Raw genomic sequence first — 23890 nt, forward strand, 5'->3', positions numbered from 1 at the left:
ATACTCCTTTGTATGACTATACTGGTAAAGAATGATAAAATGTGTATCGGGTATTTTTTCTGTGTAGATATTAGGATTTTGAGGGGAACCAATTAATCATTCTTCTAATAGACACTGTGCTGTGTGTTGGGTCCTTTGTATATTAGTTGAATCACTATAATGAGGACAACTTGAAAGTTTGTTTCTATACAAGATCTTTTATATGCTGACTTGTGTTATGCAAAATCCTTCATCCTCTAAGAAGACTAAGCAATGGGTTGGAGGAGAGGTTTAATCACCCATTAGGTTTATTCTAAATGCCCAGAATTGAAAGCAAGTACGAATTATGTTTTTGAAGTGTGGTGTGTGTGTGTGGTGGACTCCTTTTTAGGTCATGGGAGGGAGGTAAAGCAAAGATCAGATTTGCTGATAAACATTTGTGCATATGCTAGTGGAGAAGTCATATGACTTGACTGCACCTGCGTACTCTGATTTTGGTTTCGTTAGTGTCTGTAGCTACAAACCACAACCGCCTCTGGGACTCACCCTGAGGGGCTGTGATGAGGGTTATTACAGAGTTGTGTGTCTTAGAGAATGGCACAAACGGTCTTGTGGGCCTACTTTGGCTTTGTTTGAATCTGTAGATTGTTAAACTAAGTTTAACATTTTGAGGATTATAAATTATGATTCTTGTCTAAGAAGAGGTTTCTGTTGTCTCTGAAGACAGGAGCCACAATACAGATGGTCCCTGGCTCACAATGGTTACATTTGTGATTTTTTTTTTCAACCTTGTGATGGTGTGAACTAGTCACACTCAGTGCATTGTTCGGCCCGAGATGGGCTGCCTCTGGATGAACCCATTGTAAGTTGAAAGTATTATGTCAAATGCACTTTCTATTTAGGATATTTTCAGCTTATGCTGGGTTTATTGGAACAGTTTCATCCCACGGTAAGTCAGGGAGCATATATGCTCATAAAAGTAGAGAGAATCTCATAGATACCATGAGATATAATGTCTCTGATGTTACAGAGATACGATGAAAACAATCAAGTGGGACTTGGAAGCCTTGGAGGGACTCACATGGGCGGCTCCTGGAATGCAAACGTGAGCGCCATTGGCTTCTGGATGTGACATCTGTGCCTTCTGCTTAGCCCAGTGGGTTATTGGCTGCTCCCGAGGGCAGAGAGGTCCAGTGTTCCTGTGTTTAGGTGTTTGAGCTGTCTTAAGAGGCTAGGTCAATTCTCACTGGTGTCTTCAGGGCTTTAGGTCTTCTGAACAAGCCAGGAGGAAGGACGACTTTGTAGAGCTTTGGAAATCTCAACGGACTTCAGGGCCATCCCCCTTGGCAGGAGAGAGCCCCACTGGAGGCGAGCAGGGTGCCGTGCGTGCCTGTGCTGGGCCCAGACGTGTACGGACGTTGTGAGGGCCACAGGACGCAGATCGGTCTTGGTTCACAACTGGTGTCAATGGCCACGCAGCATTTCTGCCAGGTACATGACTGCGGGGACTTGGGTTTTGGGGTGTGCGTCCTGGTTGCCTAGTTGCTTGGAAGACCCCTATTCAGACCCCAGCCTGAGTCACCGTGACAGGCCTCCCGCTTCACACGCCACACGGAAGCCGTGGCGTCGGTCACTGACACCCACCAGCTGTCAGATGTGCGTATGTATCTTCCCTGGTCTCGTGATGTGTCTTGTTTTGAGGTTATAGTAAACGTTCTTTAAGAGGGGTTTTGGATTTTTTATGTTGTTTGCAAGGAGGCAACAGGGAGTGCTTGAGCAGTGAGATCCCCTTCCCAACCAATGCAATTTCAGATCCCAGCAGGTAATTAGGGCAGCGGAGCTGTGGGATCACCTACCCAACCAATGAGAATTCAGATCACAGCAGGTAATTACGGCAGCGGGGCGGGTGGCAGAACCCTGAACTGTGGCTGTTTCTGGTGTCTTTCCCCGCGGACAGAGCGTGCTGGGGCCTCCGTGGTCCTCTGTGGGGTGGGTGGAGCACATGAACTGGGTGCTGCTGGGCTGTGGCTGGCTCCCCAGCCCGGGGTTTATGCAGGACTCGTTCTTAAGACAACTTGGAACCCAGAAAGCAACATGAGGAGAACGGGTTTGTGCGTTTCTGGATCCTTGGTGCTTCCCAGTCTCAGACGCTGTGCAGGCTCTGAGGGGTCTCGCCGGGAAAACTTGAACATTCGGCCCCCGGGGTGGAGTGGGGCTGCAGCAGGTCTTGCAGGAGCTGGAAGTGGGGGTGAGTGTCTCGCAAGCGGGACCTTTCAAGTGGGCCCAGCAGGCTGCATCTGTGGAAATGGTGCCACCTAACTCAGGGCTGTGGCCAGCAGGGCCTGAAAGGCTACAGCGGGCTCTGTTTCTGCTCTCTCTCTCGAGAGTCTCTGCACGGTTTTCCTTGGTCTTTGTCTATTTGGAGGACGCTTCCCCCTTTCTTGGGCTTACCAAGCCTTCTGAGCTGCCTTGTTGAGTATGACAAAGCCCTGAGAAGGCATTTTTATCGCATAATTATGTTATCCTGGTGGCTGGATAAATGACCTGCAAATGTGGGTGACTCAGTAGCTCTGAGGGTGCTCAATATTCAAGACAGGTGGGAAGACAATGTTCAGGCAGGTGTCAGAGAATCTGTTCTCTGCTTCACACTGGGGCCCTGGTTTGCTGACAGCCTTCACACTCGATCCAAAATGGGGATAATGAAGTCTCACGGATTCGGCTTCAGCTGAGAGCTGCCTCCAGCACAGTCTTGTGTGAGTAAGAGTTTATAGGTTTGGTGCAAAGGGCGGGCGTCAGTTAATCTTATTTGTGGTGGTGCTTATGGTGGCTTTTCCGTAAGGAATTTAGACTTTATTAGCTTTGGCAAGGGAATCCTGAGTGATAAGTGGAAGAATGCTTCAGGAAATTCTGGAACCTGCAGTGAGTTTGGAATCTGTATGAAATTGAGATTTAGATTCTCACGATTTCCTAATGCTACCCCGAAACCCAGTAGTTGAGACAGTCGTAGAGCTTCAGTTGTGCTGCCCCGGTTCCCCATTTTAAAAGGAACACGTTGCTTTCATCTAGAATGTTCTGAGCTCTGAGTGCTGCCAGCGGAGTTTCCAGCTCTCTGCATCAGAGGGGAAGCCAGGACTGTGCTCACGGTGTCGCGGCAGCTGGGAGCTGAACCTGGACCTCAGGCACGTGTGATGCTGACCATTTTCTATAAACTCCAAGGGTGCAGTGGTCTCCTTGGCAATTTACAGTCTTCTGAAGCTTTTGATGTGTCTGTACTTTATAGATTTTTCAGAAGTAGACGGCCTTTTCCCACACCCTTGGGCTGAGTTTTGTCAGAGGCTGGTGTGTAGGAAGCACCACACCCACATTCTGACGGCGAAGACTGGTGCCCAAACGAGGTCAGAGTGGAAATTTGTTTTTCCTTCCCTCCAGTCTGGTCCAGCTGCTCCCTGCTTGGCCAGAAGAAAATCATGCTTATCCAAGTCATAGGCAAACCCCCGAAGTCAAACATTTGTCTTTTTTCTTTAATATACCCATTTAGTTTTTATGGGACGATAGATGGAGAAGTGTTTTTTAGGGGAAAATTAATTTCTTTAATTACAGAGAACTTTTTGGACAAAAACTGTAATCAAGAAGCTATTGTGTAATAAGATCTAGTTAAATACTACAGTTGAAAGCTCTTTATATTTGATCTTAAACTTGGGCCTGGTATGCATGTCCGCACGCTCATGCTCATGACGCCAGGCTCAGCTGTGAACTACAGGCACGGTACAGACTTTCTGGTTGCTTTTTTGAAAGTCTTACTGCTTGGCCTCTCGGACTCAAATGTTGAGTTAGGTTGATTCTGTTCAGAATGTTCATCCCTCCATCTAGGGTCCAGTCATCTTTCAGGAAGGAACCGTCTTCCTCATCTTTGTCCCCTACAGTATTGTATATTTAATAGTTAAATATTTATAGGTTACATGGGTGACTGATCTGTTCATTAGGAGGAAAACAATGCCAATTTTTACATCATTATAATGGACTTGTTAAATGACTGTTAGTATAATGAAGTTTACATGGCAAAAGAGGCTTTGCAGATGTGACTGTAACGGACAGTGAGATGGGGGAGGACCCTGGGTTGTCCAGGTGGGGTCTAGCGTCCTCATATGTGCATTGATGAGAGGGAGTACGAGGGTCTGCCTCAGAGGAGGAGACCTGAGGATGAGATAGAGGCCAGAGGGCTGTGGGGCTGAGGGCGGGGGTGGGGTAGGGGCCGGAGGGGCATGGGCCAAGGGTGGGGCAGGGGCTGGAGGGGTGCAGGGCTGAGGCTGGGGCAGTGGTCAGAGGGGTGTGGGGCTGTGAACCAAGCTGCATGGTGGCCTCTATGAATTGGGAGACTCCAGGCAGGAACACAACCTACTGACCCCTTGACTTCAGCCCTGGGACTCCTGACTTTCAGGGCTGAGAGGAGGTTTGCGTTTGTGGTAATTTGTTGCAGCAGCAATAGGAAGTTAATGCAGTGTATCTGTTCTTCACCTCCAAACCTTTGAAAAGTAACCCTGTTGTATCGGCCTTTTGTGTGCCCTAAATTCTAATGAGATGGTTTGTAGGAAATAACGGACACAAACGACGGCAGAACACAAAGTTGGACAGAAGCAGTGTCTTCTGTGGTTCTGTAGTTTGGGTCTGGGAAGTTAGATTTCGGTCAGAGAGTGTGTGGTCTTGTTCAGTGTATACCTGGAGTACTTGTTCAGAGCTCCTGGGGGAGTGGTCTTTAACACTGTTAGCATTAAAACTCCAAGCACATCAGGGCCAGAGTTCCTGAGTCAGTGTTAGACGACCTTTGAATAAGAGTTGGCATGTAGAATCTGCCCACTTTACTAGCATGAAGCAGCAAATTTTTTTTTTTTTTTTTTTTTTTTTTTTGAGATCGAGTCTTGTTCTGTCACCCAGACTGGAGTACAGTGGCTCGGCCTCGGCTCACTGCAACCTCCGCCACCTGTACTCAAGTGATTCTCCTGCTTCAACCTCCAAATTGCATGATTTACTTTTCTGTTTTATATACTTAGTATATGACAACTCTGCAAACTTTATCAATACAAATGACATGCCAGAACTTATGAGAATCCAGCATTTTCCCATGCAAATTAGTAGTGATGTGGAATTCCTGGGCTGGTTTGGTTTTATAAGACGTAGGGGCGGATTCTTTGCCTAATTTCTGTGGAGCTAACAATTGTTAATCACCCAGCACTCTTACCTCCCCCAACAGCTCAGGTGAGCGGGTTACCCCCGCTGTCATGATGAGAGGCAGGAGACTGAGGCTCAGATGAGCAGGTGACACATTACTGTCCAGCCCCACCCACCCCGTAGTTTCCTGCCATGGCTCAGCTATCTTCCTACGAGAAAGGACAGACACCCTGGTGCTGGGTAGAATTCCTTGTGAACCCCTTTGCATCCTCCAGGGAGTTCTTGCTTTACAGTGGTGGCTCATGGGAAGGCCTCTGGCCCACTGAGAAAGCGACTCATGTTGTGACATTACTGTCTCTCTGTCCGGCTACTGTCGATTGGGTGATTTGTAAAGAGACATTTATTGCTCACAGCTCTGGAGGCTGAAAAGTCCAAGGTCAAGGCAGTCCAAGGTCAAGGCACCTGCACATCTGGTGTTCCAGGGCCTGTGGCATACAGACGGCAGCACCTCACAGGGTCTTGCGTGGCAGCAGGCGTCTCATCGGGACTCACATGGTGGAGGAGCAGGTGGGCTCCTCCATCTCCCAACAAGGACACCAACCCCAGTCCTGAGAGCAGGACCTCCCAAAGGCCCCACCTCTTAATGTATCCCTCCGGAGATGGTTTCAGCATGAGGTTTTGGGGACATTCAGGCCAGAGCCATTGCTCTGCTGTGGTGTTAGGGCTGCATGGCATCATTACTGCAGCAGAGCCACAGCCTTCTCATCTGCATTTGCTGCAGGAGGAAGACGCAGGTGCCTGTGCAAGTTGGGGTTCGGTGCAAGAAGTGGAGACCCTCTGGGGAATCTTAGCAGGAGGAACTCGAGGCTTTGAGAACTGACACCTTAGGACTGTACTTTTCTTCAGACTGTAAAAACCTTGGTGTGTGATAATACTGAATATTTCCTGAGCCCTGTGATCCTGTAAAACAGTGGTGGTTAAGACATTCCCCCTCCCTACAACTAGGCCCCCACTTTTACTGCAAGAAGCCCCTTCCCATGTGGCTTAGACTGACTGGCGGATGACCATTTACCGAGGACAAGGCCAGACACAGGCCTTCAAACCCCCCATCTCTGCCTTATAAGTGATTAGCTAAACTGCCTGTTCCCACTGATCAATCACCTCCCACCTTGAAATGGTTCTTCGTGGTGCAGTTGCGCCTAGGGGGGTGGACTTGTCTTTGACTGTTGCCTTCCACAGAGGACGGTTAGGATGGGCAGGAAAGAATTCTCTGTTACAGGTCTGCATTCCAGGCTGTTTCCAGAAGTGGGAATTCTTGTGCCCTGGAGTCTGGGAATGGATTTCTAGTGTCCCAGCTTCAGGTGGAGTTGAAATTGAGTGAGGCAACCCACCACACCCATCTGGAGCCAGGAACTAGAGCCATTTTTAAAGTGGCAGTTTCTCCATAAGATTACCCAAAAAATGCGCTCAGCACGTTTCTTTCTTTCTCATATGCATTTGGCCATCTAAAATGGGAATGGTGGTTTTTTGAAGCATGGATGTAGTTTTAAATTTTGAGTATTGTAAACCTTAATGTAGCTTCTTAAAATGTTTGCCTGATTATCTGGAGATTTACTAAACCTTTGGAGTGGTAATTATGAATTGATCTATATGACTTTGCTTTCTATGATGCAATGAAAGTACTCTAATGAAAACCTCTGCAGTTGGGTCAGCAGGCGATTGGCCAAAACAAATTCTGCTTTTTGGGTTTCTTTAACCAAACAAGGGAGTAGAGTGTAGGCCGAAGTGGCAAATTCATTTCAGAGCACGCCAGAGCCCTCAGTGATTGAGCAGCCTTCTCAGGTAAACGTGTAATGTGCCGTGAGTCTTGGCAAGCCTGGCTACTGATGTGTGCACGTGACACCACGGAGCCACACCTAGGAAGATGTGGTTTCTGTAACAAGCTTTGGAAAACCAAAGTTCAACTTAATTATCCAACTTTGTTATAGAAAAAGCTTAGACCAGATGGCCAAAGACCTGATTGTTTCATGGTTGAGACATGGTTATAAAATTGCCCTTACTTGGTGCCAATCAGTGTTGGTCCACAGTGATACGCCTCCAACCTCACTGAATAGTTTGGAGACTGATATGAGACTGTGAAAATCTCCTTAAGGTGAAAAGGGCTCTGGGGCACCCGGGAATATCCGTACACCCGTGGCCATTCCCCTATAAGGTGGAAAGGACGGCTGGGTCACGCGGGAGCATCCGCACACCCATGGCCGTCCTCTTTAAGGTGGAAAGGGCTGCTGGGGTGCCCCGCAATATCTGCTCACCCGCGGCCATTGTTCCTGTCCCCCTTTCTGCTCAGTCACCTCTGTGTTCCCGCATTCAGGCTTTGGGACACTCATGAACAGCTTGTCCCCTGGGCTGGGGAGGAAGGAGTGGGAGGTTGTTCTGAGGCTCTGTCACTGTCTGCCCTGTCATGAGCTGGGCAAGGCAGTGGCAGTGACCCTGGAGGAGTCTGGTCAGTGAAGGCTCCGGCAGGAAATGCTGAGGCTTGAGGTGGCTCTGCCAGTCATAACCAAATGTCTTCCGTCTTATTTCCATGATTCCTTCTAGTTCTGCACCTTGCACTGCAGAGTCTCTGTGTGTCTATAAATATACATAAGTTACGATACAGGTGTCTCTTTCCCCTCTGTCTGGGGCTGGGCCCAGGGAGAGAAGTGCAAGACCCGTTACTGCTGGATGCCCACCAGGACGAGGCACTGCCTACCCTGCTAACGAATGCCTCCAGCGAGTCCTGGAAGCCTCCTTCTGAGCACCTGGCCTGTTGACGGTGTATATGGGAGACAACTGAGCTCCCCTTGCCCCACCCTGAGCAGAGACTGGGGAGGCGGCGGCAGCACTTCCCCCATGGTGCATCCTTGGTGCATGGAGGAAAGTCTGTTCATGCTTAAAACACAGCCCATCCTCTCAAAAGCAGGGTGACAACCACATTTACATCTGGAATCTTAAAAAAGGGCCCATCTCTTTGAGAGAAGAACGTGGCATGTATGTGTGTACCTCCATTGTTTTCTTTGAGACAGTTTCCCTGTCACCCAGGCTGGAGTGCGGTGGTGAGATCTCACTGCAAGCTCCGCCTCCCGGGTTCATGCAATTCTCCAACCTCAGCCTCCCGAGTAGCTGGGACTACAGGCACCCGCCACCACGCCTGGCCAATTGTTTGTATTTTTAGTAGAGACGGGGTTTCACCGTGTTAGCCAGGATGGTCTCGGTTTCCTGACCTCGTGATCTGCCCACCTCGGCCTCCCAAAGTGCTGGGATTATAGGTGTGAGCCACCGCGCCGGGCCGTATGTGTGTACCTCTTTACAAGTCTTGCCCGACGTTTGCATTTAAAAATTATTCAAAAACTTAAGGATGTAACTGACAAGAGGTTTCTCCAAGTAAAAATTTGGAAAAGTTAAGTGAACCCATAATGTGTTTTACTTCTATGAGTCCCACACTTGGATTTTTAAATGTGGGCAAAACATCTGTATGTTCTTCAGCCTGATTTCCGTGGAATCGTGAATGAAACGTGCTGAAGTTGCCGTGCGGATTTTGTTATGTGGCGGTGACATGTGGGGCTGGTCATTAAACAACTGGAGGGACCCCTGTCCTTTCTGTGCTCCTGTTGGACACTAGGCACGTGCTTGGGTGTTTTCTGTGTGTGTGGACAAGATGAGGACAATTTCCAGATTCACACGGTGGTATCTTCTCCCTTTTCTGTTAAAACGTGTCTTCTGCTGCTTCTACGTAGACCAAGTGTTTCTTTCTCTTGCCTGTCTACATAAACGCTGTTTAACAAAAACCGTATTGTAGACATGTGAAGCTGAATTCCACATGATACAGCAGATAGAGATGACTGAGTATACTGTTTTGTGGAAGGAAGGTTTAAAATGATTTTTAGCTTTTTCCGTGAAATAGGGAATAATTTTAACTTTTTCCCTGAGATAGGGAATAATGAAATGGGAAAATAATTAAATTTTCCCATTTAATTGTTAGATTATATTTAATTATTAGATTATTCATGTATTGCAAGGGAAAAAGGAACTAGATCACCCCATGAACCCAAATGAAAATTTAAAGGATATGGGCGAGTTCATTAGAACTCCTTTAATTTGTTTTTGTTTGTTTGTTTTTGACAGTCTCACTCTGTTTCTCAGGCTGGGTGCAGTAGTGCAATGACAGATCACTGCAACCCCAAACTTCTAGGCTGCAGGTTCGGGAGTGGTCAGAGGAGGCCAGAGGAGGCCCTTGTGATGCGAAGCTAAACGTTTAATGATGGCGCTGCTGAGTGCATGAGCCGCGTCAGCCCAAGAGTCTGGGTAGGAGGAAACGGCGGGGTGGAGAGAAGACTGGACAGATGGGTGCTTTCCTCGGCCCCTGGGAGCACGGTCAGGTCCATGCTCAGACTTCCTGGTTTCTTCCACATTGCCATAAATAGCAAGGGAAGGACTCGGGGCACCCAGGGACCTCAGGGGTATAAGCTGTGTCCTCGCGTGGCCCCAGCTGTGGCCAGTGATGTTGTTCTCTTTAACCTCAGGCTTATTTTCTATAAAAACACAAAGGGACAGAAGTAGTTCAAGGGCCTCTAAAGACTTACGTAATTGTTAATAGGCCTACTTTTATGCTTTCTTATGTATTAAGAGCAAATCATGAAACAAACTCATTTCTGTTTGAAGAAATCTTTACGGTTCTGATTGTTGTGGCAAGCAACATTGATTCTTTGCTTAGTGAGCGTTAGTGCCCTCCTGCCCAGTGCTGCTGCCTGGCGGGTCCTCACACACAACTCTGTCCATTGGTCTCCGTTCACCTTTCCGCCTAGAATTGTAGGAGGGGCGCTGGGATCTTAGGGCTAGAAAGAAACTCTGAAGACCACTTTTAGGGGTGGGTTTTAGTCAGGGCTCTCCAGAGAGACAGCCAGCCGGGTGTGCGTGTGTCTCCAGAGGGAGGGCTGCTGCAGGGGCTACAGAGTCCAAGAAGCCCCAGGACACACAGCCTGCAAGCTAGAATCCTGGGAGGGTGTGGCTTGAAGACTTGAGAAGCGGAGGGTGCAGATCCCACCCGGGTCTGAGGAGCTGACACCCAGGAGCACGGGTTGCAGAAGACAAATGTCACTGGCCCATCAGCCAGATAGGTGGAGTGAACCCAGTTTTCCCCGCCTTGCTGTTTTACTCGGGCCCTGGGTGGATAGGGTGGTGCCCCCCACACCGGCGAGGATGGGTGTCCACTCAGTCCAGAGGCAAACATGCATCTCACACAGAAATAATGCAGAACCAGCCATCTGGGCACCCCGGGCACGCTCAGGTTGATGCACAAAACCAACGCCGCGCGTGGCCCTGACGTCTGCGTGTTCGCATCACTCCACGCACATTGCTCGGTCATCGCCTCGGTGAGTTTGTAAGCTCGTTGTGTGGTTCTGGGGCTCTTTGTCCGGGTGGTGGTGGTGGTGATGACAGGCTCCCCACTACCCCAGCTCAGGTATGGAAGGTGTTGGCATCAACGGCTCCTTGTTTCTCAGACACTTGAGCGGGTGCTCTGTGCAGCCAGTTCCACCTGCAGCAGCATCTGTTCCCTATGCCGATTCCATTCGGAGGGTGTGGCTCCCTTCTGTTGAGGGTGCAGCCTTCTTTCAGAGAAGAACTGTGTCCTGTTCGCCTATATCTCCTGTGGTGTATCTCAGGGCTGAATAAGTAGCTATAGTATACCTCGGTGTCTGAATGATAGGTTCATTAGAAGGAAAACTTTATAATTTTTTTTTCTTTTTGGGATGGAGTTTCACACTCAATGCCCAGGCTGAAGTGCAATGGCACGATCTCGGATCATTGCAAACTCTCCCTCCCAGGTTCAAGTGATTCTCTTCCCTCAGCCTCCCAAGTAACTGGAGCTACAGGCGTCTGCCACCATGCCTGGCTAATTTTCATATTTTCTTTAGAGACGGGGTTTCACCATGTTGGCCAGGTTGGTCTTAAACTCTTGACCTCAGGTGATGCACCCACCTCGACCACCAAAACGGCCATGAGCCACCGCACAAAGGAAGTTAATACCTTTTTTTTTTTTTTAAAGTCATAATGGGCTTGTTAAATGCTTACATTAACGTTTATTTTTAAAAATGTTATCTGTGACTTTTCAGCTTTTCGTAGCACTTCTCGTGTGAATGTTTAAAAAAAGGCCCTTTACTCGTGGGGGAGAAGCGGTTATCCCTTTCAGCAGAGGGAGATGGAGGAACAGGCCTTGGTGGGTCTGAGCACAGGCAGTCACCCCAGCCTTGGTGCTTGCTTAGGTCTGTTCTCCGTTCACCGTAGTCGCGTCCACTCTCGTTGTCAGCTTAAAAATAAGCTTTTTCCTCTTTCTAATCAGAACAGTTAGTTTGTTAACCATCACGTTAAGGTATCGAGAATGATGGCTTTCAGGCCTCAGATACGACACAAGTAGTAAATGCAGCTGACCCTGAACAACATGGGTTTTGAGCTTCGAAGGATCACTTATGTTAATTATTTTCCAACCAACCCTTACTGAAAAAACCTGGCTTTGTGGAGGGCTGACATTTCCTACATGCGGTTCCATAGGGTGGCCGCGGGTCCTGTGGTAAACTCGGGGAGTGTTCTGGAATCCATGTCCCTGTGTATACAGAGGGACAACTGCAGCTTTTTAAAAGTTTGTGTCCTGCCTTGTCCTAAAAAGGCTCCAAGGTGGATGCGAAATTATTTCATCCTTTTGGTTTTCTTGGTGGGATATTGATGTTTATTCTTCAGTGTCTAAAATCCTGAGTGAACAGAGTTAGTGTTTCAGGAACAAAGCCAGTCTGGAAACACATATTGAGATACCCACCTTTTCTTCATGGTTTCACTAAAGGCCATGATCATATTTTATTCGGTTGAACTGTAGGAAACTGCCAATATTTGCTGTTTTTGGTCTACAAAATGGCAAGTTCGTACGATATTAAAAACAAAGGCTTCCTGGATGGGGAAAATAGGAATCGGTGAGAACCTGAAGTTGTGTGTCATGGCCTCTGAGTCACAGGTAAATGAACCTGCGTGAGGGGAAGTTGGCTGTACAGTATTTTCCTTCTGTTTTGAGACTGTCAGAAAAAGGACAGTTCCATTGCGTTGGGTCCCTTTTCCTCACCTTTGCTGCAGAGGGGACTTGCCATTATTCCTCTTGTTTCCAGTGCCCAGGAGGCTGATGCCACATAGAAGACCTGCAGGTCGATGGATGTGAAACAGGCATCGGACACGCTGTGCACCTTGGGACCCATCTGAGAAGTACGTGCTTGCAGCAGGTCTGAGGTGAAGGCGTGTTCCATCTCCTCTCCCTTCTCTGGCTTTGCAGGCCTTTGAAGTTGGTCCTGGAAAGTGAAATTAGTTAATGCTGATTAGCTCCAGGTCAAAGCCAGGGGGCCGAAGACACCCGCACTTCACTAGGGGTGTGAAGCGTTGGGCCCTCCCATTAGGAGGCAGCAGGGACTCGAGAAAGCCCCACATGCCCTCCAGTTCCCTTATGTTGAAATGTTTTGTACTCGACCATGCCCGGTCATTTTGGGAGGTAAATGGGGGATTCACATGGGGGTGTCCAGTATTCTTAGGTGTCAGGTGCAAGAGTTGAATTTGTAAAAGCTGTGCGGATAGGAAAGGGCCTCAGGGAGTGCTGTTTACACGGAGCTAATTTAACGCGAGGTCTGTGCTCTGCCTGGGTCCGTGTCTGACCGGTGTCTCCCAGTCTGCAACAGGACGTTGACGTGACTCGGCGCCATCGTCCCACTCTGTGCAGACGTCTGAGGATCTGTGCGCGGCTGCTCTGTGAGAATGAGTTGTGATAATGAACTGAGAAACAGTGAACAAACCCTGAATTGGTTAGCACTGGTTCCACGGCCACTTCTGCCGTGGTTGGGGTCATTCATAATAAAATGTGCTGGACTCCTATGCAGAGCTCTGAATTTCAGAGGCCCTTTAACTCGGCAGCTAACCAGTGGCTTCCTTCAGAAGACATTTGAGTCCCCTTTACCTACCAGGGTGACCCTGGGAGTTTGAAGATGAGTGAGACAAGCCCTCCCTGTCTTGTGGATTTTACTGTCCAGAGGGGAGACAGATGTGGACGGTGAAGGGGGCCCTATCAGAGGTCAGCGCACGTCAGTTTTATTTCTTCAGCACTTGCTGTGTCCAGGCGGTGCCCTGGGCCATGTGCAGAGCATCTGGGGACACTGCCCATGGCATCCCAGGCACAGCTAGCATCTGCGCCATCTTCATACTTGGCCTGAGTTTCGGGGAAATACCGAGGACGGCTTCTGCCCTTGCTGGAGAGACTTGGAAATCAGGGCAGCCCTCCACAAGGAGATGATCGCCAGCTGATTCCTCAAGAAAGAGAGGTGGTCTCCACATGGGCAGAGCAGCGAAGCATGCACAGCATGGGTGTGGGGTCTGGGGCATATGCATCTGAGTGGGGTCTGCTGGGATACAGCAGGGGGTGAGGTGTGAAGGCAGTTGGAATTGACAGGATAAATTATCACTAAGGCGATGCTGGCAAAACATAAAATTGGGACTCTCTGGGGTAAACGTGGACTTAGGGTGACCCTGGGCGTGGGTGTTTTCAGGCTCTGAAGGCAGAGATTTAGGAAATTGGGGCAGAGCTGAGCCCCAGATGAGGATGCAGACCACCCTTGGGATGTTGAATGAGACAGGGGTGGAAACCCAGTGAATGTCGTGGGGTCAGTCCAGGAGGAAGGCAGCAGAGGAGACCGGTGTCCTCAAAGGCCCCGTGGGGCCTGCTTCTCAAAGTACTGGGATTACAGGCATGAGGCACTGCTCCCTATGGACACTTTTAAAGTTTCTAAGCTACTCTCTCTCATACCCACTCCGGTATTTTTTTTTTTTTAGACTAGGTTTATGGCTATATTTTTTCCAAGGGAACCAACAGTTACCTGTTTGAAGTACAAATAACACCGTGTTTAAAAACCGAAAATGCCAATTTGCATAGAAGTTTCCAAATACCCAGTTGGTTTGAGCCTTGCATTGCAGTGTCACTACCTGCTCTTAAATTTCTACATGATGTATAGATAGTGAGGCAGGGACGGCTCGTACATCTTCAGGTTTTGATTCTACTAACTTGGGCTATATTTTCATTTATTTTGGCACATCTGTGGGTGTGGCAAGCAAGGCCAGGGTATTTATTTTGAAGCTTGTCCAATAACAGTTGGGAAGATTTTCACATTTTTAGAATTTTCATGGTAATAGTTATAATTTACAAAGAATTAAAAATTGTGTAGTCATTATTTTGCTTTTTTCTAGATATGCCCTGAAACAGGGTTGCTAACTATCATTCTACATCACAGGATTCAGAACAGTACCCTTTTGGAGATAATAACAGACCCATACCAACGTATGTAATAACATACCCATACCAACGTATGTAATAACATACCCATACCAACGTATGTAATAACATACCCATACCAACGTATGTAATAACATACCCATAGCAAGGTGTTGTGGGGCGTTGCTCAGTCCTCCGAGGGAGGGAATCGGCTCTTACCCGATTCATATTCAACAGGACCAGGGAATGTGTTCTTGTTCCATGTCCTGGTTGCCAGGAAGTCCTTGCCCTGGACCCTGTAATGCCCGGGGTCTTCCTGATAAACGCTGGTGGCCACTGGAGCACAGCCCGGCCCCCTCCAGTTTCTCCGCTTTGTAACTACACTTGTGTTTAGCAGGTCTTCCAGGACTTAGACGCTGCTTGGTGTGAGCCAGGTTTTGTGTGGAAAGAGGACAGATCCGAGCCGGCAACCAACCAGCCCAGAACTATCTTTTATGCTTCCAGATTCTGTGGCCAAAAACTTACCCGTGGACATTGAGGGTGATGCACTTCTGCTCCAAGACGTCTGTGGACTCAGCTAGATGGATGGAAAGGATATGGAGCCTCTTCACTCCTGGCCTGGGCTTGGACCTGCTGTGCAGCCTCTCAGTGGCACTAGGGTCCCCTTGTGTCACAGCGGTCTCGGGTTGGTGGCACTGCCCCAGGATGTCCCAGGCTTCATGATGTCCAGGCTCCTCTGGTATGCGGCCTCAGGTAGGTGGCACTGCTCTGATGGACGTCCCAGGCTTCATGATGGTAGGGGCTCCTTGTGCCATGGAGGCCTCCGGATGGTGGCACTGCCCCAGGGTGTCCCAGGCTCCAAGGCCAGTGTTCTGTCCAGCGATGGGAAGTTGTACTGTAAGGTCTAGTATTGGAAGATGCCTGGGGTCCTATCCTTCAGAGTGGTCCTACACTCACCACAAATCAAGCCAGGGGAGGCCCTGCCAGAATTTGCAGCTGTGTTTCAGGTCGTTCCACAAGACCTCTTTTATTTTGGCCTAGTCAGGTATATAATTCTTTATCTCTGATGTTTTTGAGACAGGCAAAAAATCCCTTTTTGTTGCCCAGACAGTGGTGTGAGCACAGCTTACTACAGCCTCAACCTCCCAGGCTCAAGCGATCCTCCTGCCTCAGTCTCCTGGGTAGCCAGGACCCACAGGCACATGTTCCACGTGTCCCCATGCCTGACTTATTTTTGTATTTTTTGTAGAGATGGAGTTTTGCAATGTTGCCCAGGCTGGACTCGAACTCCTGGACTTAAGCAGTCCAGCTGCCTCAGCCTCCCAAAGTACTGAGATCACAGGCATGAGCCACTGTGCCTGGCCAAGTGTGTTTCTAACTTCAAAATTAAGAGGACCCAGAGTCAGTGAATGGCGTCTCTACTGGAACATGCTGCTTATAGTACATTAGGAAAAATCATCCAGAACTTGGAAAAGGGGCTGGACAGACACAGCCCTTTGAGGTCTGATGAATCCCTGGGGTCTTTGACCATCTGGAGGGATGTACCGTGTCAGACTCACTGTTGGCGACGGGCTGAAGCCCAGGTTTCATGACGTTATGTGTCGGCTTGTAGTACTTTCTCTGGCAGAGATGCGAGTGACTTCTGCTCACTGAGAGGCTCATCTCAGGGACTTCATGGCCTGAGGGACGGCAGCCTGTTTGAGCTAATCGAGCAATCCCGCACTACCCTTATTTTCTGAAACGCCTATGAGTGACTTCTCACACGGTCTTTGAAGCGGCTTCATGCCCGCGCTCCTTGGTAATGATCGAATGCTTTTTTTGACCCCTCGTCCCCTTTCTTTGGGGTGTTCCAGTCTCAATTCTCATGTGTTCTGCTTCTACGGGAATTTCTGAAGCTGCTGAGTGTAGAAATCACTGAGGAGGCTGTGCTCCCACCCCTGTGAGTCTTCCAGGCATCATCCTCTCCGAGGCTTGGCGAGGTGGCGTCCATGGCACACCGAGGAGGCTGTGCTCCTGTCCCCCATGAGCTTTCCAGGCGTCCTCCTCTCCCCTCCGGGGGGACAGGAGGAACCTTTCAAACCCTTCTTAAACTTGTTTTCATGTCTTTATTTTAACAGATTTCTTTGCATCGTCTCCCTTGTCCAGAAGTGAGGGTGAACGCTGAGTTATTCATGGGAGTCAAGAAACCACACGCAGCCCAAAGAGACGTTTGTTTCCCTGGAATGATTTGTGTGTGTTCACCTTAAAATGCAACTCAGTAAAACAGGTGTGTTTTGAGGAATGACTTTAAATTACCCAGGTAAAAATGTGACAGTTAAATTTCATCGTCTGTGCGGGTGTCCACAACCCCCTTCTGTGATTGCGTGTGAGTTTGTGACTTGTGGTTATTTTTGAAGAAAGAAAATCTGCTACTGAGGACTTCAGAGGGTGTGCTGGGATTGTGTAGGGTGGACATCGGGGGCTTCAGTGTGTGGCTTCCTTGAAGAGGTTCAAATTAAGGCTGAGAGTCCCTACTCCAAAATGCTCTGAAACCTGAAACATTCCGAGCTTTCCCATGACACTCGAAGGAAATACTCTTCAGAGCACTTTGGATTTCAGGCTGGGGATGCTCAACTGGAAAGTGAAATATTGCAAGACCCTTCTGGCCCCAGGAGCTTGGATAAGGACATGGAGGGGGCCTGTGCAGGTGTCCCTGGTGTGTGAGGCAGCCTGGGCTCGCTGGACTGGTTTTTGTAGGAGCCACAGAAGGGAAAGAGGGTCAAAGTGGCCACGCCTGACTCCTGAGAAGGCTGAACCAGAAGGAGGTGGGCACGGAGGGCAGCAGTTGAGTCCCCAGTGTCCGGGGCTCCTGTCCCTGGTGGAGTTGAGAGCCTCCTCTAGTTGTGGCCTCTCCCCTGTCAGCAGCCACTGAGGCCTGAAGGGAGAGGGGGCTGAGGAGAGGAGGGAAGGATAGACCTGCTTCTGGAGAGGGCCGGCGTCGGCCTGTGCTAGCCTCGTGTGTTACTCCTGCATCCAGGGTGCACGGCCGTGCCTCGTGGTGTAGTGGTTCCTGGGATGCACAGCACTCTTGTCTGCAGTAACGTCTTTGTCTCCAACCCTTGGAGGCAAGTTACCTTTTTCCCCAGTGAAAAGAAGTAGAAAATCTTATAGAAATGCATTTGCTCTAATGTCTGTTTTCCGATAAGAAGTGGTCGCTTAGGCGAAATCTTTTGGGAGGTCAAGACAGGAGGATCACTTGAGGTGAAGGGGTTGAAGATCAGCCTGGACAACATAGCAAGACCCCATCTGTATAACAGAAAAATTAGCTGAGTGTGGTGGTGCGTGCCTGTGGTCCCTGCTACTCTGGAGGCTGAGGTGGGAAGATCACTTAAGGCTACAGTGAGCTGCGATTGCTCCGCTGTACTCCAATCTTGGCGACAGAGCCAAGACCCTGTCTCAGAAAGAAAAGTTAAAAAAAAAAAAATCCAAAAATGTCATTTTCTTTTTAAATCATCCCAAAAGAAAAACTTTTTTTTCTAAGAATGTGAAGGGTAACTGATACGATTCTTTCCCTGCAATGTTTCTCTTTTTCAAATATTTACAGTAGTCCATCCACATCATCTCTCATCTCTCATCTCATTACAGAGCAGCAGGTTTCTTTGAGGTTAGTGGTGTTTCTCTGTGTTGCACCTTGGAGAACAGCCAGCATGGAACCTCTTACCATGATCATGCGCATTGTTTGTAGTCTCAATTAAAATCCTCTCCAGAGACGCCTGTGCTACTTATTATAGCAGAACTTTGGTTGCGGTGAAATGTGCATTCAGCTAACGGTTTTAAGTTCATATCTGAGATGATGCTGTATAATTCATGAAGCATATGGGATCAGTAATGATTGATGATAATTCTGGCTGATGTCATTTAGAGGATATTTTTCACTTCAAATTAAAACTTCCTTCGCGATAGTCATTTTGGGATTCATTTAACTATGTGCTTTATTTCATAGCTCAAATTTTCATTAGTCATTTCATAACACAGGATTTTGAAAGCAGACTTGGCAAAATCTTTCTAACAAAATGTTTGCTTCTGACGTCCCAAGGAACAGCACTCAGAATTGCTGGTAACTGTGGTACATTTTAAGGCTGATGATAGAAGTCACTTGAACGGGAAGGGCTGCTTTGTGAGGCAGATGGGGTTTGAACCCCGACCCTCCTGATACACCAGGCCTGACTCTGGCCTTCTCCCCTCTCCACTGGGAGATGAGAAGGGTACCAGCATCCACCTCACAGGCCATCCTGAGAACCTGGGACTAAGGGCTTGTGTTCCTCTTGCAGGTGGCGCAGATGTGGGAGCTTGACGATATACACACTGCAGGCTGCCAGTGTCGGGGTAATCCAGTTTTAGTCATAAAGGTGGGATTTGCTTTGCTCCCCTGCAGACCAGGTGCAGTGCTGCTGTTGTAGCAAGTGTGTGGATCCTCTTGGGTGGTCCTCAGGTGGACAAGGAGTCACCGATTCGGATTCCCAGTGTTAGATATGAGGGGACCAAGGACCTCATGTGTTCAGAGGGGAGGAGTAAAAAGCTTCCCTTGTAATTCCAGGACTGTCTATCCCAGGAATGCCAAACCACTGGCTTTCACCTGATGCTGTCGTAGGTGACACTGTATGGAAATGAGGACTCATATTTCGCATACCTGAGCACTCAGTGCCCATCTCCCTCCAGGGCCATGGCCGAGCCCTCTTGATTTCTCTGGGTTGCCAGCCTGGGGATCTGTAAGCCCAGTGTCGTCTCTGGTCTCGGCCCCCGCTCCCCGTAGGGACAGGAGATGGCTTCAGGAGGCTGGTGATGAATGCCTGAATGAAGTCGACTTGTGACTGCAGTTCTGTCTAAGGGCCTCCCGGGGTGTTAGATGTCAGTAAATGACACCTGTGTGTGGATCTCATGTGATGAGAGAAACAGTGGGGGAAACCAAAGCTTGTGGAGTCTGCAGGTTCTGGACTTGGGGTTGTGTGCACCTGTGTACTTGGTGAGGGGTGTGATGTCTGGAATGAGTGTGCAGGTGTGTCACATTTGTGCGTATGTGGTGAGTGTATTTAGCAGGTGTGGGTGGAGTGAGCATGTTCATGTGTGTCGTATGTATTTGAGGGTGTGTGTGGAGTGTGTACACGCATCATATTTGGTGAGTGTATTTGAGGGTGTGTATGGAGTGCATTCATGCATTTGGACGTCTAGTATTGGGTGAAGGGGTGGCATGTGTGGAGTAAGCATGCATATGTGTGTGCTGTGTGTGGGGTTTCTATGTGGTCCTCCCCTGAGCCTGCTCCTGGGCCCTGCTGTCCTGGCAGCTTTCCAGTTTGGTGTGTCTTTGAATCCGGAAGATTCTGGAACCAAATTCTGAAGCTGTGATCACAAACTTGCAGCCCTGGAGGACGCTGGTTCATGGAGCCGGCACGAGAGTCTCTGTGCTGGCCTCACCCTGGGCTCTGTCCACAGAAGAGCATGTCTGATGATTGAGCTGTGTGGGTCTGTGGCTCCCCAGCCTCAAGTCAGCCCTCAGTTCTGTCCCGCCTCTGTTTTTCTTGCTGAGGGGCTCCGGGAAGTGGTGCCTGGGGTGCCATTTTCACGCTGGGGTTGCTTCGCCAGCTGCCCAGGTGCTGGCTGCCTGAGCCCTGCTGCCGTCCTGGGTGGACGGGGCTGTCACGGGGCCATGCCTGAGCACCTGTGGGAAGGCAAGGTTAGGAAGTGCCAGAGGTGAGTGGCTTCATCCCACACTTGATTTTTTGGAAAATTCTGGATCTCATATTTTTCCCTAAGGGAAGTTAGAAACTGAGTTTCTCTTTAGGGGAACGTCTTTGCAGCGTCTGTTGTTTGAATGTTCTCCAGGTGTGGAATACTCGGGGCCGTGTGTGTTTGGGAACATCCGTGTCCTGAGCGAATTCAGTAGGGAATGGAGAGAGGCCTCCTGTCAGCTTGGCCTCTGTTTCCAGCTTGTTGAGAGTTGATGGCTGCTGGTATTCCAGGGAGAGTAAAACACTGGGCCGTGTGGGGTGGGAACGTTCCCTCTGACAAGGTCAGTGGGAAAGCATCTAAACAAACGTCGCTGTTCTCCGGGCTCCTCGGGGTCGAGCTTGTTTTGTGGTGTTGAGGGAAAGCTACCCTTGTTCCTGTTCCTCACCATTTGAAAGGTGTCCAGGGCTCGTTCCTCTGGGGAGGTGATGTGCGTGAGTGGGGGTCAGGTCGCAGGCTCCGAGGTTATTTGGGACCTGTCAACTGATTTCCTGAACACACAGGTGCTTGGTAAAGATGTTCCTGATTAGCTAAAACATGTCAACAGGATGTGATAGCTGGTGGTTGTTTAAAGCCTATCACAATTTTCCTGTTACTTTTTAAATGCCTGTTGAATAAGGGAGGATTCACGTATTTTTGTTTTGCTGTCTGCATACTTGATATTTTGTTTTTTATGTGGATGTGCAGTTAACAGGATTTAGAAGCAGTCTCAGCCCTGGGGAGACTTCAGGGCCACCTCAGTCAGTGCTGAAGGGAAGCAGGGATTTGGGGGCTACCTCCTCCATAGGACAGACACCAAGGGCTAGAGGTCAGCAGTCTCAGTGAGGTCACAAAGACGGGCACACCCAGCACCCTGGCCTATATGCCTCTCCTTCACATTTGTCTCTGCTCAAACTGCTCTCCTGGGTCATCACGGGTGATCTCTAGGCGCATGCTTGCTTCTTGTAGAAGTGGTGTCTGGCTGTGTTCAGTGTGGGCCCTCAGGACTTCCATGTTTTTGGCTCACATCAATATTGGACAGTGGTGTTTGTTTTGAAGTGGTAGATCCGGTGGATTTTGGCTCTACCAATTCATTTCATACCTGTTCTCCTAGATATAATACCTGTTCGTAAGCCGCATGTTTTCCTAGGTGCTGGGGCCCTATCATAATCCGCGTGTTCTCCTAGGCGCTGGGACCCTCTTGTAAGCCGCATGTTCTCCTAGGCGCTGGGACCCTATTGTAAACTGTATGTGAGGGATCTCGGAGGTGCTCCTTATGAGGATCCAATACCTGACCTGAGGTGGAACAGTTGCAATTCAAAACCAGCCCCCAGAAAAATTGTCTTCCATGAAACCCATCCCTGGTGCCAAAAAGGCTGGGGGACAGCTGGTCTAACGCGGGCTAAGATTTCAGTAGATTTTTGGACTTGGGCCTCAGTTGAGGATTAGATTTTGAAAGGTGGGGATTGAAGGCTTCTACAGGGCAGGTTTTCATCTCCAGTGGGGCCTGGGCAGAACTGGGTAGAACTGACCCAGAACATGACTAGTCAGGCTGGCTCACTGCCTGCGTCCTGTGTGTGCAGCCTTGCTGTTTATTCAATTGTCTCGTGGTGTGGATTCCATCCACAGCCTCAGAGTAGTGGAACCCATTACTTCAAGGCTGATCTTATTTAACTTTATCAAAAAAGACATGAAAATCATTTAGTATAGATCTTCCAGATACCTGTATCCTTTCTTTTCCCAGAGGCTTTTAAGTATTGCAACTTAAAAATCTTCAAAAATAACTTTAAAGGAAAACCTCTAAGTACATTTTTGATGAGCACCCTTGACAGCTTTAATATGTGGAGTAAATTCCCTTGACTTTTGTATTGCTAGAAACTCGTTCATGTTTGTAGAAGACTTTGTATTTTGTCAACAGTGGCCACTGTTCGGTGACCATCATACCGGCCGTGGTCTCATTTAGAAAGTTGGATGTGGATGTATTAACTTTTCAGACACAAAAATACATGGGCTGTTCGTTTCTGGTTTTGATTTTTTTGTTTTTTTTTTCCCCCAGCTGAATTCAAGAAAGGGAAACAAGCAGACAGAGTAAGTACCAGAAAGCGTCTAAGTTGTTGGGTGGGGGATCCTACTATGGTGTTGGATTGTGTTCTGCCAGACATCACTCCTCAAAAAGTTGACCCTGAAAGGGCTGGCATTGCCCTCACCCTGCGACATTCTTCTATCTCACCAGAGAATGAAGAATCTGCCAGAGTACTGTGAGTCAAATTCAGTCAGAACTCGATTAAATAAGAGGCTTTGTCTCAAAGGCCAAAACATGAGGACACATTTAAATTTTATTTATTTTTATTTTTTATTTATTTATTTATTTTTTTTTGAGATGGAGTCTCGCTCTGTCGCCCAGGCTGGAGTGCAGTGGCGTGATCTTGGCTCACTGCAAACTCTGCCTCTCAGCTTCACTCCTCTCTTCTGCCTCAGCCTCTCGAGTAGCTGGGACTACAGGTGCCCGCTACCACGCCTGGCTAATTTTTTGCATTTTTGGTAGAGACGGGGGTTTCACCGTGTTAGCCGGGATGGTCTCGATCGCCTGACCTTGTGATCCGCCTGCCTCCTCCTCCCAAAGTGCTGGGATTACAAGTGTGAGCCGCCGCACCCGGCCGAAAACATGTTTCTTTACTGCCTCAGTCCTCAGTTGGGTAGTATGTTCTTTGTCTTGAAAGGCGCGCTCTGCGAGATGGGAATCTTCCGGTTGCTTACTTAGGGAATCCTGCCGGCTGTCATTGACTGGAGAGCGCAGTTTCCTGGCTGCCCTGGTCTTTGAGGGGAGGGAGACTGAGGGGTCATTTTCCTACCTGGACCAACATGTTTATTAAACCTGGCTTGTGGATCCTTTGGATCTTTTTATGAAGGAAAAGCCACATTTGTGACTTTCAGATGAGTGGAAGTCATGTTAACAGAAATAAATAAATAAATAAATAAATAAATAAATAAATAAATAAATAAATTTTGGCTACTATGGAGAAGTTTTGTCCTTGTGACCTGTGAATACAGTCACGGGAGAGCAGAATGTTCACGGTGTGGGTGCTTACAGTGTACGTGTAGAGTCACATTCTTCACTAGTATTACGTTAAAAAGTGACAAATAAGAGAAAAATATTTTGCTCATTACAACCTCGGTAAGAAGCTGGCAGTACTCTTGTTTTTGGAAGGGTGTGAAGGGAATATTGAGAAAGTATCATCAACGTTAGACTCACCCACTCTGCAAATCCTGGGCCGGCTCGCGTGAAGACCCCGTGATGGAAAGATGCACCCTTCTGCCCGGAAGGAGGTGAATCTTTGTAGCACTCAGGACGCATGGTTCATCTCTATATAAAGGCAGAGTGTGAAACGCCATGGAGGCTGGGAGAAGAGATGTAGTTAGCAAGTATGAGTGAGAAGTTTGGGGCTTGTTAGCACCTGGCATGTGTGCAGCAAGCTTTGCTATCTGCACACGTGTGATCCTTAGAACCCTGGCGTGTGGAGCCATGAGGCTGTCGAGGGCCCCAGCTCCCAGCAGGCTGAGGAGTTCCCTGTTACCACCAGGAGAACCGTGATTGAAGGCTGTCACTCAATCCCAAGTCCCGGAAGGGGCTCCTTTCAGAGAGGAAAACACCCCTAGAGCCTCGGACAGAATTCA

The 23890-nt window shown here is 48.7% G+C and overlaps 1 long non-coding RNA gene across 3 annotated transcripts in view; it reads left to right on the forward strand.

The window, feature by feature from the left end:
• The window catches only part of LOC135966764 (uncharacterized), a 152706-nt gene that overhangs the window by 72192 nt on the left and 56624 nt on the right, over positions 1-23890 (forward strand). Inside the window, exon 1 of one of the 3 annotated variants that reach the window (XR_012421737.1) lies at positions 16171-16739. The exons of 1 other annotated variant lie outside the window; for it this stretch is intronic. This is a non-coding gene — a long non-coding RNA (uncharacterized lncRNA). Of the gene's footprint in view, positions 1-16170; positions 16740-23890 lie in introns of those variants that run through there. One more of the 3 variants, XR_010580355.2, reaches the window with a different exon arrangement.

Source organism: Macaca fascicularis, chromosome 13 (genome assembly GCF_037993035.2).
Source record: "Macaca fascicularis isolate 582-1 chromosome 13, T2T-MFA8v1.1".
Lineage (NCBI taxonomy): Eukaryota > Metazoa > Chordata > Mammalia > Primates > Cercopithecidae > Macaca > Macaca fascicularis.